We start from the raw sequence: 12,704 nt of genomic DNA, 5'->3' as shown, positions 1-12,704 counted from the left end.
TTTTTAAGTACTATTTTTTTTTTCTTTCTGCAGACATTAAAGTAAACAAAAAAGAAAAATAGTGAGCTGAGAAAGCAGATGATGGAACAAGGAGAAATTACAAGACTAAGAAAAGGGAGGAATTGGTTGATTATTTTAGTTAGTTGTTAGCACAAAAGCTGGGCTCAGTTCATCTCCCTCTTCTACTCCACTAAAATGAGTCCTCGGATTAGACTAAGCAAGCAGGGGTCAGAGGAAGCAAGGAGGAAAAGGCAAAAATTGTGAAATCCTTCCTCTGTCATAAAAGGGAACAAAGTTGTTGAGTTTGTTTGTGACAGAAAATCAGTGATAAACTTGGAAATAGTTTTTGTGGATGATTTCATTTGATTTTTTAAACATGTTTTCAAAAATAGCATAATACAAGTTCCAATATTACAAAACTTGAAAAAAAGTCTGTATAACAAATGCAGTGATAGATAACAAATCCCCCCAAAAAGTGTAACTTTAAAATAAAGCAAATACAGAATGACAGATGATAGGACTAGCATAGCAATTATTTCTATGAATGATGATGTATAAATCACTCACCAAAAATAGTATATTGTATATATACAAATAAAGAATAAAACATAGTAATTCGTATTACTATGACATAACACTAAAGCAGAAAAATTAAAAATAAAAGATGGAATGAGGAAGATAAGAAAAAATGAATGTAAATTTCAAGTGGAATTTAAAGCAAATATAGTAGTAATAGTCAACATTTGTATAATTCTGACTTTAGGTACATGTTTTAAGTGCATCCCTTAAATATTTAACCCTCACATAAACCTGATAAGGCAAATTCTGTTATTATCCCCATTTTTCAGATAATGAGACTGAGGCACAGAAAGACTAGGTAATTTGACCAAGGTCACACAAATAGTGGGCCTAAGATTTGAACCCAAGTAGTTCTCCATGGACTGTGCTGATTTTAGCTCATTACTTTTTGTGGCAAATTCAAAATAAAATAAGAACATAGAGAAAACGAATAATCGATGATTGGAAATAATTGCTATTTACCAAAATTTATAGACCCTACACAAGATTATCCATTTTTTAAGTGCATATTGTTTACAAACCAAAATTGCCTGTATAACAGAAAACAAAGAAAATTCATATAAATTCAAAATGCAGAAAATTTGAAGAATATATTTTCAGATTGCTGTTCAATAAAACCAGCAAAAAGTACATTTAGGTAAAGAAAGCTGACATGTTGTAACAAAAAACACATATTCTCTGAAGTGACAGCTGGGCCAATCTTTAATCAAGAAAGAGTAAACAAGACTAAATCAAGAAAACAGTAACAGAATGTTTCTGAAATGAGAAAAATTTCACCTATGTATAAATTGAAACTATGGAATGAGGCCAAAGCAGTAATTAAAGTGAACTTAACAATTTTAAAAATATTTTTGATGTGATTAGAAATATAGAAAATAAATTAAGCAAGTATTCAACTTATTATCTTAGTAAAATAATTTCAATTACCTGAAAGGAAAATTTAGGACAAAAATTATGATAATAAAAACAAAATAAAATTGCATATCAAATAAAATTTTATAGGGAAGAAATGGGCCTTTAGCTGTGTTCTTAATTTTGTAAGATTCTGCACACTTTTTATATAGGTTGAGATAACTGGTTAGCATTTTGTCTTCTGAAAGTGCCTATATGAATAGTCTCCCATTCTTTCAAAATTCTTTATTAAAATCTTATTAATAACTTAGATATTTTAAGGAAACTATATAGGAATTCCCCAAATTTTGATTCCAATCCTTAAATGTATTTCTTTTCCTACTTTACAATTATTTTCCAAATATGTCAAGCTTACATTTTGCCATTTGAGGAAAAAAAAATTTAATCGAAACCTGACAAGTTCCCTATGAAGTGCTAAGAAATAAAAATAGTTTATTTAACCATAAAAGGTGAGAATTTACTGACAAGGCAGTAGTTACTTCCTAGGGGAAAATTCTAAATTCACAGTGGAGAAACACGGCAGACACCACCTTAATCAAGTAATCAGAGTTAACATAACCAGTAATGCGCAAAGTAAAACCGTGTGTTGGCTGATATGATGCACTAAGAAGAGCACAGTGTCAATTCTGTGTCATTGCTGCCAAAGGTGATGACCTGAATCTAACCATGAGAAACCATCAGACAAACCCCAATTGAGGGACATTCTATAAGATAGCAGGCCTGTCCTGTTCGAAAATGGCAAGCTCATGAAAAACAACAAAAGACTCAGGAATGGTTCCAGCTTAAAGGAGATCAAGGACGTTATTGGGATAAATGGCAAAGTTTGAGTAAAATATACAGATTAAACTGTGGACTTATATCCATGCTAATTTTCTGATTTCGATAATTGTGCAAGAGAAAATTGTGTAAGAGAATTGTAATTGCGTAAGAGAATGTCCTCAAACAATCCTAACTAAAGAAATTTTAAAAGGTGTACTTCAAACAGAAGAAGAGTAATCTCAGAAGAATGATCTGACATGAACAAGGAAATAAGGAGCAAAAAACTTGCTTAATATTGACTAGAAAACGACAACAATACTATATTGCGGGATAAAAGGAAAACCACAAAGAACTAAATTACTCAACAACAATATCAAATAGGTCAGACGTGTTTGGAGTTATAAGATCTTTGCAATCTTTGGGAATATGATAGGATATGTATTGATTTCAGACTTGAAGAAGCTAAATGCTCATGATAAAGAGTTTAAGGTAACTACTAAAAAGATAGGAATGGGGCATATAATTCTCCAAATGCATCGTGAAAAGAGATAGAATCAAAAAGAGAATAAAAAAAAAAAAACAAGAAAGGAGAAAAAAGCAATATTAAACGCAAAAACAAAACCACAAAAAAAAATCAAATATATCAATAATTATTATGGACATAAATGGAGTTGAATCCAGTTGAAAAATTAGCAGTTTGGGCCAGTTGATTTTTTTTTTCTTAGACTGAATTTAAAAACACACATACAACTCAGCTATATCTTGTTGAGAAGAGGCACCTCTAAGACATAATGATACAGAAATTCTGAAAAGCAAAGAGCAGAAAAAGATATTCCAAACCAAACAAAAGCTAGTGTACCTATATTAGCAACATACAAAGAAAATTTAAAAGTCAACGGATGGTAAAAGATATTTCTAACCAAATGAAAATTAGTGTACTTACATTAGCATCATACAGAGAAAACTTTAAGGCAAAAAAACATTGTTAAACATAAATAAGGTCACAATATAATTTTTAATACTATTAATTTGCCAAATTTAAACTTGGATGTATCAAATAACAAAACTTCAAAATACATTAAACAAGAATTGATAGATCTGTAAAAGAAATAAATCCAAAACATAATGGAATATTTAATCATATTTCTCAGTAATTGATAAGTCAATCATACAAAAAATTCATACATTTATTATAAATGTAGAGTAATGGTACTATGCTTAAATGCCACCATCACTGTGTGCTTTCACAAAACATAACTAATTGTAAGAAACTCTTCACAAATACACTGTGGACAAAAGTAAAAAAGTAAACAGAAATGACTTACAAGACAGTGCCATTTCAGACATAATTCTGTAATAATTAATAACTGTTGGAAAATGGAGCTTGGCATGATTTACAATTATATCAACATTCATGGAGGCTGAATATCATAGACATAAGGTACAGCACTACGACTGTAGTCGAAAAAACAAAGAAGTTTTTTCATTTTGCAAATAGTTTTATATTTTAGCTATGAAGTTTAGTTACCAGAATCAAAGTTGATCTTAGCAAGTAGAATTTTTATGTAGATTTGATCAAAGAGTCTCTTATACATCTCTGGGCCTATCCATTTGCAGATAGGAGTAGAAACTGTAAGCAGGTTCTTCATATCGTGCATTCATATGTGATGCCCGATCTTTATATGCTGTCCAATTTCTTCAAACAGTGACTTGCAGCAGGGCCCTGTAGATAAGGAAGTTCTGAGTGGAGAAGATCACATCCTCAAGCATCTTCCCTTTCATCCCCTTGGCCAGCTTTGGCACTAGGCCCTCAATACAGAAGGTCGTGGCTCTGCCTCATAGGGCGTCCAAAAATGGCCCTCTGCTCTCCTCACTGCCTGGTAATTGGACAATTTTAACTTCTCTAAACCTCAATTACTTCCTATGTAGAATGGAAATCATAGTGTCTAATTGACTACATTGTCGTGAATCTTAAATGAGATATATTCAGAAAGCTTTACCCAGAGATATTAATATTCTATCCCACACACCTTGCTCCTTCCGCTCCTAATACTCCAGGAGCAATCTTTCACTCATTACCCTTCTAAGCAAGAGATTAGATAAAAAGACTAAGACTGATGGTCTCCATCCAATGTCATGTTATGTGCATGCTCGCCCTAACTCAGGCGTCTACTCTTCATTCCCTCAGTGTCCTTGCTCTGGGTCATAGTCTGGGTAACTTAGATGCCAAGCTTACCAGTTCGAAAGCTGTATTAAGCTTTTCTTTCTACAGCCGATGCTGTTGCTATTGCATTGTTTTGTGTTCACTGAACACCAGATCACAATTATTATCATCATCATTGCAACTGATGACAACAATAAAACAATCTCTCAGGCTTTCGCGGATGATGTCAACTCTCCTCAGGCTGTTTGGCTGTTTCTGTCCTATTTTCTCAGCCTGATCTAAAACAGATCCCCGAGCTGTCTCTTAGTTGATAATATCTTTCCTAACTCATTTGATTTCGCTCATTTTTCCCCTCCAGATTTTAAATAATGAACAAGTTCCGTACAGACTTGTCTCAGAACTGATTATTTTGGATTCAGTAGCCGTCTTGTAGGATCATGGAGAGACTGCTAAGTTTAATGCCACAATCATCTCAGCTCCTACAGAGTATTCATTTCATTGTCAGCTGGTGGGAACAGGCAATTGCTGTGGTATAAGGCTGATTCCCTTCAGTAATGAAGCAAGGCACTGGGACATTTTAATTTCTGAATTCCAAGTGAGTACATATTGTCATTTCAGATGCTATTCCAAGAGCTATCATTTGCTGGAGAGCATCTGGTACCACATTTATTTACAGCATGCTAATTTTTCTTTAAAACTTAGGGAATGTGGGAAGAAACTGAGTTATTGATTTTGGATATGTAGCACTCAGCTAGTAAGATAGGGCCAAGTTATATTCTCCAAGGGAAAAATGCTCAACTTCTCATTATTTCTGATACTGAAGACAGTGTTAGAAGGAATAATTGAAAATAGGTAATGGGCAATCAGCCAGAGGGTTTATTTGATAGCAGAGAGACATCTCAGCCCCAGGGAGAGAAAATTTAGTTCTAAGAGAGGCAAAGTGCTACCATGCAGTAATAATGGGAAATTGTGCAACTTTTTATTTTGATACTGAAACATTTCTTATCCTGATCTAAATGAGATGGTGAGCACTACTTCCTTGTTTAAAAAAAAAAGAAAGAAAAGAAAATGGAAGAGTTGTGTGAGATGATAATTGCGTGCCCTGAGAAAAAGCCATAAAGCAAAGGACCAGAATGCTGAAAAATGAATTGAATATAATTAAACAAGTAATTGAAGATGTAAAAGACAACCACAAATCAGAAATTCAAAAACTTGGTGGGGCCGGCCCCGTGGCTTAGCGGTTAAGTGCGCGTGCTCCGCTACTGGTGGCCCTGGTTTGGATCCCGGATGTGCACTGACGCACCGCTTCTCTGGCCATGCTGAGGCGGTGTCCCACATACAGCAACTAAAGGATGTGACATACAACTATCTACTGGGGCTTTGGGGGGAAAAAAAAAAAGGAGGAGGATTGGCAATAGATGTTAGCTCAGAGCAGGTCTTCCTCAGAAAAAAGAGGAGGATTAGCATGGACGTTAGCTCAGGGCTTATCTTCCTCACAAAAAAATAAATAAATAAATACAACTGTTAAAAAAAAAAAAACTCGGGCTAGAAATTGTCAACCACAGCATACAATGTTAGGTAAAAGTAGAGCAACATTTTCAAGAAGTACAAGGAAGAGCACGTGAGCCAAGAGTTTTATATGCTGTCCTTCAGTTTTCAAAACTATGGAAAACGCATTTTAACCATGTAAGAACTCAGGGAATATTGCACTCACAAGTTTTTCCTGAGGAATCTGCTGGAGAATAGTCTTCATCCAATCAAGTGAGGATTTTAGTAAAAGGACTACTTCTAGTGAGTATTGTTGCATATATTTAACTGTGCAGCTAAGAATAAAATAAAGATGAGAATGAAGGTGGACAATTAGAATGTAAATGTTAAATGCTCTGAATAAATAAAAATGCCACAACTATAAAATGGGAAAGTACAGAGTTAATGAACAAGCAAAGGGTGTAACGAAAACCTTAAAACACTTATGAAATATACAACACCATATTTGAACAAACGGAGAGGTATACCATATTCTTAGAAAAGAAGAATAAACGTCACAAAGATGTTAATTCTATCCAAGATAAGACCCCAATAAAAATGCCAATTTTTTAAAAAACAATGTTAGACAAATTGAATCTAAAGTTTATATGAAAAAAATTAATGAAGCTTGAATAGCTATGGAGGGAAAAAAAAAGAACAGGAAAAAAAAGGATGATGGGAAGTGAGGAGCTAGTGTTAAGAGCTATTAAAACATGCTGTATAGCCTTTACACTAAAACAGTGTGGACTGTCCCATGAATGGACTGACTGATAGTCCATGGGAACACAATGGAACACCCCAAAATAGGCTCAAGTTTATATCAAATTTATGCATCTTAAATCACTGGAGGAAAAGATAAACTTTTCAACAAACGATGTTGGGTTAAACTGAAGAAATATTGAAAGAAGATAAAACTGGATTCTTATCTCAAACTATACACAAGAATAAACTCTGATTAATCAGAGATCTGAATATTTAAAAAACGAAGATGAAAAAGAAACTCTACATGTACTAGAAAACAGCGAATTCCAGTATAAACTGGAAGTGGAAAAATCTTTCCTAATTATGACTAAAACTCTGAAGCTATTAAGGAAAAAACTGATGAATTTGATCTCAAAAAATTTGTAAGGCAAAGAAAAAACAGAAGTAAGTTTACAAGAAAAATAAGAGATTTAGAGAGGAAAGGAAAAGAAGATTTGCTTTGCCACTATAGTCAGTCTTTCCTCTTCCCAATTTGATTTTAAATGGTTTTGAATAAAGAGGTTGGATAAAATGATTTCTGAAGTCCCTTTAATCTCAATATTTTAGAATTGTAGTGTGCTCGGACTACCTAAATAAGAGAGAAAGCAAGTTACATGTTTTTGGAATGAATCTTGGTCTCTTGTTTTTCTTCCCAATAATCTGACCATTTCCATTTAATCTCTTTACCCAGTCATAAAATACAGGAACTATTTCCGCTATTTCTTCTCCTTGTGGGACATTGATAGCCTTCACTCCTCATTTCTCCTTTCAACATGACGATCATGCCATTGGCTGAAAAGCAATTATTCAAACTTCATGGATTAGAATTTCTGTTTCCTCAAGCCCCTGGCACCCAGGAACTTTGGAACTTTGGGGTGACCAGGCGACAGCTGATTAAAATCTCTGGATTTGTGAGATGGAGGGTGATGCAGTTAAGTCAGGGAGCTTTAGCCTTGGGAAAGGTGGTTAGTGATGATAATATCCAGTGATAGGAAGTAACTTCCATGACCCTTGACTATGTTGTGTATAAATGATAGCTCGCAGTAGGAGGTGTAAGAGGGTGAAGAGGCAGAGGTGAAAGAGAAGCACTGCTGCTATCAGACGTTATTTTTTGTCAATGACGATGACTATAGACACAAGAGCTTTCAAGAAGGATAAAGGAAGCTAACAACTTTTAGCTATTTGTCATATATTTATTCCAAAAATGGTTTGAGTTTGTTTAAAATAAAAGATGCATTTCCAAAGGGAAAAAAAGATTGACAATAATTATACGTCAAACCTTTGATGTAAATAGTTTAAAGATTATACACACATTTTAGGCATGATATTGTAGAAGCTAATGTCAAAAAAAAGGAAATATATTGAGTTGCGTAATTCTCATTGTCAATTAGAAGTAAGCACAGCATTTTTTTTTCTTTTTTTAGTGAGGAAGATTGTCCCTGAGCCAACATCTGTTCCAATCTTCCCCTATTTTGCATGTGGGATGCCACCACAGCATGGCTTGATGAGCGGTGTGTAGGTCTGTGCCCCAGATCCGAACCCACGAACTCCAGGATGCCAAAGTGGAGCACGTCACCTTAACCATTATGCCACCAGGCCACCGCCCCACAATATCTTTTTCAGAGAGATTTTTTTCTATTGCTAAATTCTGTGAGTAGTTTTTTTATTCAAAAGATCTTTATATGGGAACAGGAAAGGAAACATTTAATGGTGGATCTGCAACTAGTTTCCTCTCTCCTCAGGGATGTTTGAGGTAAGACTGACCTTGACTTATGGAATGTACAAGCTAAAAGATAAAAAAGCCCAATAGGAATGCTTTTAGAAGGGTATACCTGGTTTACCTAGTTTGAGTCTCATAAACAAATCTGAAATTTATGGAATTATGTGCTGCAACTATGATGAAGAATAGGATTTAATTATGTAGCCAGAACAGGTCTATATGTTTAATGAAGCATCTAAGTTTAAGAGACCCCCAAACTCAGTGGTTTCCCTGTGCTGGACTGGTACTCAATTAGGTGGCATAACTCTGAACCCAAATGAACCCAGGTGCAGAAAAGGGTATTCGAAGACCTATGTCTGATGTTTGGGACCTCACAGATATTGATGCTGCTTGCATCATTGTTTTGAATTCTTTGCTAGTCATTCATAAAGCTTGAGGATGAGGGAGACTCTTATTTCATTGACTGATGATTCGGGCCTTTGTGATTGTGCAGTGACAATGAACAGTATAAGCAATAGCATTTCCCACTTTCTTTTTAGAAAGGATGCTGGCACATTCTTCACATAATTTATTCCATATTAGACAACCTTCATAGCAGCTGAGAGCCCAACACAGTGAAAGCAAACTGTTTCTATAGGGACTCAAATTTCCCTGGAACAAATATGTGGCTTCTTGGAGGTTGAGCTCTGTTCAAGTCTAGAATTTCAAAAACCTAGAAAGATGAATCACTAGCATGTTCTATAGACTCATTTTCAAATACTAATGGTCTCAACAGGGTTTATATCAAGAGCTCTGCAGGGATCCATTTGTGGTAGAGCTTTCTAGAGAATGCCTGAAGTGTATTTGTTGATTGAAAAAAAGGTCTTTAAGATTTAGAAACAAGATGTTCAGTGTTAAAGTTGATGTTGTTATAAATATTAAGATTCTTCTTTTTTTCTTTGGTCTGGATGCAAGACAATTATATATATGATCTATTAACCATTCATACCTGATCACTAAACAGCAAATACCAATTTTGGACACATTCAAAGAAAAGTCAGAATCATTCTTTTATGAGTATTACTTGCTTGGAAGAGTACCCTCTATATATACTTTGTATTCATAAATTTTTAGGCACATATTTCTTGTTTGTTCTCCACGTTTTTAAAACTTAAAAACTTTTTGCCTAGTACATTTTCCTGTTGGGTAAAGAAGGTGTGATCTAGTGTGAGAAAAAATAATTTTTCTCCTGGAATACTTCTCCTTGTAGATTTGGTTGATTGGCCTGAATCAGTCCCCTAGAGCTTATAACATTGAATTTGTATATTTTACCTGTAAATATGAGTATCAGACCCTGGACTCATGGGGAGTCTACCAAGGTGGAGATACCCTGGGAGGCCCTACCTGTAGCTATTAAAACTTCCATCTGTCCTAGGTACACCTAACAGAAAAATACCTCCTTGTTATGGAAGCAGTGGGGATAGAAAATGGGAGTTGAAAAGAGGAGGTTATGAAATGTCTTTAGTCATGGCTCTCTAAATCCCTGGATTATACTGGTGCAGTGAATTCATTTTTACATTCTGAATGTATGGATATTTTATTGGGTAGTATTGTCTACATCACACCCAAGGTTGTACATTTAATCAAATCCATTCAATTGGCAGATTTTTTTGTGCGTGTATGAGGAAGATTAGCCCTGAGCTAACATCTGTTGCCAATCCTCCTATTTTTGCTGAAGAAGACTGGCCCTGGGCTAACATCCATGCCCATCTTCCTCCACTTTATATGAGATGCCGCCACAGCATAGCTTGATAAGCCGTACGTCGGTCTGCGCCCGGGATCAGAACCTGTGAACCCTAGGCTGCCGAAGCAGAGCGGGTGAATTTAACCTCTATGCCACCAGGCAGGCCCCAATTGGCAGATATTTTTGAGTGCCTGTTTTTGCTTACCACTGGGATTTGTGCTAGGCATACAAGTAATTAATAAGATAGTTAGGGCTCCTTCCCTCAGGTAAACTGTTGTCTCAAGGGATAAAAAGACATTTAATTAAGCACTCAATTGATAATTTAATTATAATTGTGATAAATACCTCAAAGGACAGGAGCTATGTACAATGGAAGGCTGTAAACAGATGATCTGACATGAAGTTCAGAGAGGTTTCTTTAATTGCCCAAGATGATACAGTTTATGATACAATTTAGCAGAGCAGAAATTTGAATCCAGGTATAATCTTACTCTGATTCACTACATTTACTGCCTCCAACTACACAGCTGTAATAGTGGCACAGAGTGCTATGAGAGCAAAAAGAATGGTGTGTTAGTTTTCCATGACTGCCGTAACAAATTACCACAAATTTGGTAGCTTAAAACAACACAACATACTACCTTACAGTTCTCTAAATTAGAAGTGCAACACAGGTCTCATGGGCTGAAATCAAGATGCCAGCAGGTTTATGTTCCTTTCTGGAGGCTTTAGGGGAAAATCTGTTTCCTTGCTGAATGTTCCATCTTCAAGAGGCTGCCCGCATTCTTTGGCTCATGGTCTCCTTTCTTCATTTTCAAAACCAGCAATGATGAGTCAGGTCTTTCTTACATTGCGTTAGTCTGACCTACTATTCTGCTTCCCTCTTTTACTTTTAAAAACTCTCATGATTACACTAAGCCCATGTGGATAATCCAGGATAATCTCCCTATTTTAAAGTAAACTAATTAGCAAACAATTCCATCGGCAACCTTAATTTCCCTTTGCCATGTAAGGCAACGTATTCACTGGTTCCTGGGATTAGGATGTGGACATCTTTGGGGGGCCACTATTCTACCTTCCACAGAGGGGGATATTAATTGTGGCTCAAGAGTTGAGGAATCAGAGATGGCATTTGGTGGAGAGGAGTGTGATAAATAGGAAAGTAGAGCAGCGTGCGGGAGATGAGGAAAGAGGAATTCAAGTATGATCAGAGAAGAGCAGGGTATATGTTTGTTTTTCTTCTAGACTTACAGGCACTCTAGTGGGGAGGCTGTGAAATAAATATAGTGGATACTAGCTGGGATAGTTAGAGTAGGCCAGGTTATGGTGGCCTTGCCTAATAAGTTGCAGAGGTAGGGTTTATCCCATGAGCAGTGGCAAGGCATTGAAGGAGCCAGTAGCAGGGTCAGGCTCTACTTTAGCTTCATCCCTTCTCAGACACAGATGGAAAAATGGTCTTCTCTCTGACCAGCTAGAACCACATGCAGCCAGGAGCCTGGCTGTATGCCAAGAAAGAGAGTGCTGAGCAACATGCTCTTTTCAAGACAGTGGGAGACGTTAGGAAGCAGGAAGGGGCCCCATGGAATCAGACTGGCCACTCAGAGTCTTCCTTGCTTTGGCCATGGCCTCTCTTCATTTTTTACCTTTAAGATAAACAGGTAAAAAAAATTTCATACTTCCTGTCAAGGGTAGATAGTTTCCTGCCTTTTTGACATTTAAGCCCTCAGAAGGATGCCTTTAGTTTTATTACAGGCTCAGCCCCTGAGGCTTAATCCATCCTTTAATAATGAAAAGCTCCACCTGTAACACCTGGCCCATGTCTATATTTTCTCTTTGATTATCTTTTATCAGTTTGAAACACATTTACTTAGGATGGCCAAGGTATACAAAGTACAAAGTGACAACATCATATAGTACTTTGGCTTTTTTAGAAAGTCTCAACTTTTTACAACCCAGTGTTCACCAGTAAAAAACCTTTTAAAATATTTTTTTATTGAGGTGTAATTGACATATAACATTATATTAGTTTCAGGTGTACTGCATAATGACTCAATATTGTGTATATTGCAAAATGAACACCACAGTGAGTCTAGTTAACATAAGTCACGATACATAGTTACAAATTTTTTTTTCTTGTGATGAGAACTTTTAAGGTTTACTTTTTTAGCAGCTTTCAAATACGCAATTCAGTGTAAAATATGTTTTCCTATTTAAAAAGCAAATAAAAAACTCATCATAATTAAAGTCAACTGGTAAATAAAGGAAAAAATAAATTTTTTATCCTTTCTTATCAAATTTGTACCACTGGTTAGCCAAGTACTAATAGACGAGATACTTCTTTTTATAAAGGAATTCCAGCTAAAAAATGAAGAAGAAATAGTAGAAATAAAGAATGATCATTACACAACTTCTGATAGATTATTGGAATTAGGTAATAATCATCAATGACTGTAATATCACAAAAATAGGTAATATTGGACATTTTATGCCCCTGATAGCAGAATATTACCACATCTATGACGCATTCCAGAAAAAAAATTGACCCTGATTCTGCTCAAGCTTTTAGTTCCAATTAACAA

The sequence above is a fragment of the Diceros bicornis genome, chromosome 3 (assembly GCF_020826845.1).
Source record: "Diceros bicornis minor isolate mBicDic1 chromosome 3, mDicBic1.mat.cur, whole genome shotgun sequence".
NCBI classification, from domain to species: domain Eukaryota; kingdom Metazoa; phylum Chordata; class Mammalia; order Perissodactyla; family Rhinocerotidae; genus Diceros; species Diceros bicornis.
The sequence above is the reverse complement of the archived record's forward strand: the minus strand, read 5'-3'. Positions refer to the sequence as shown.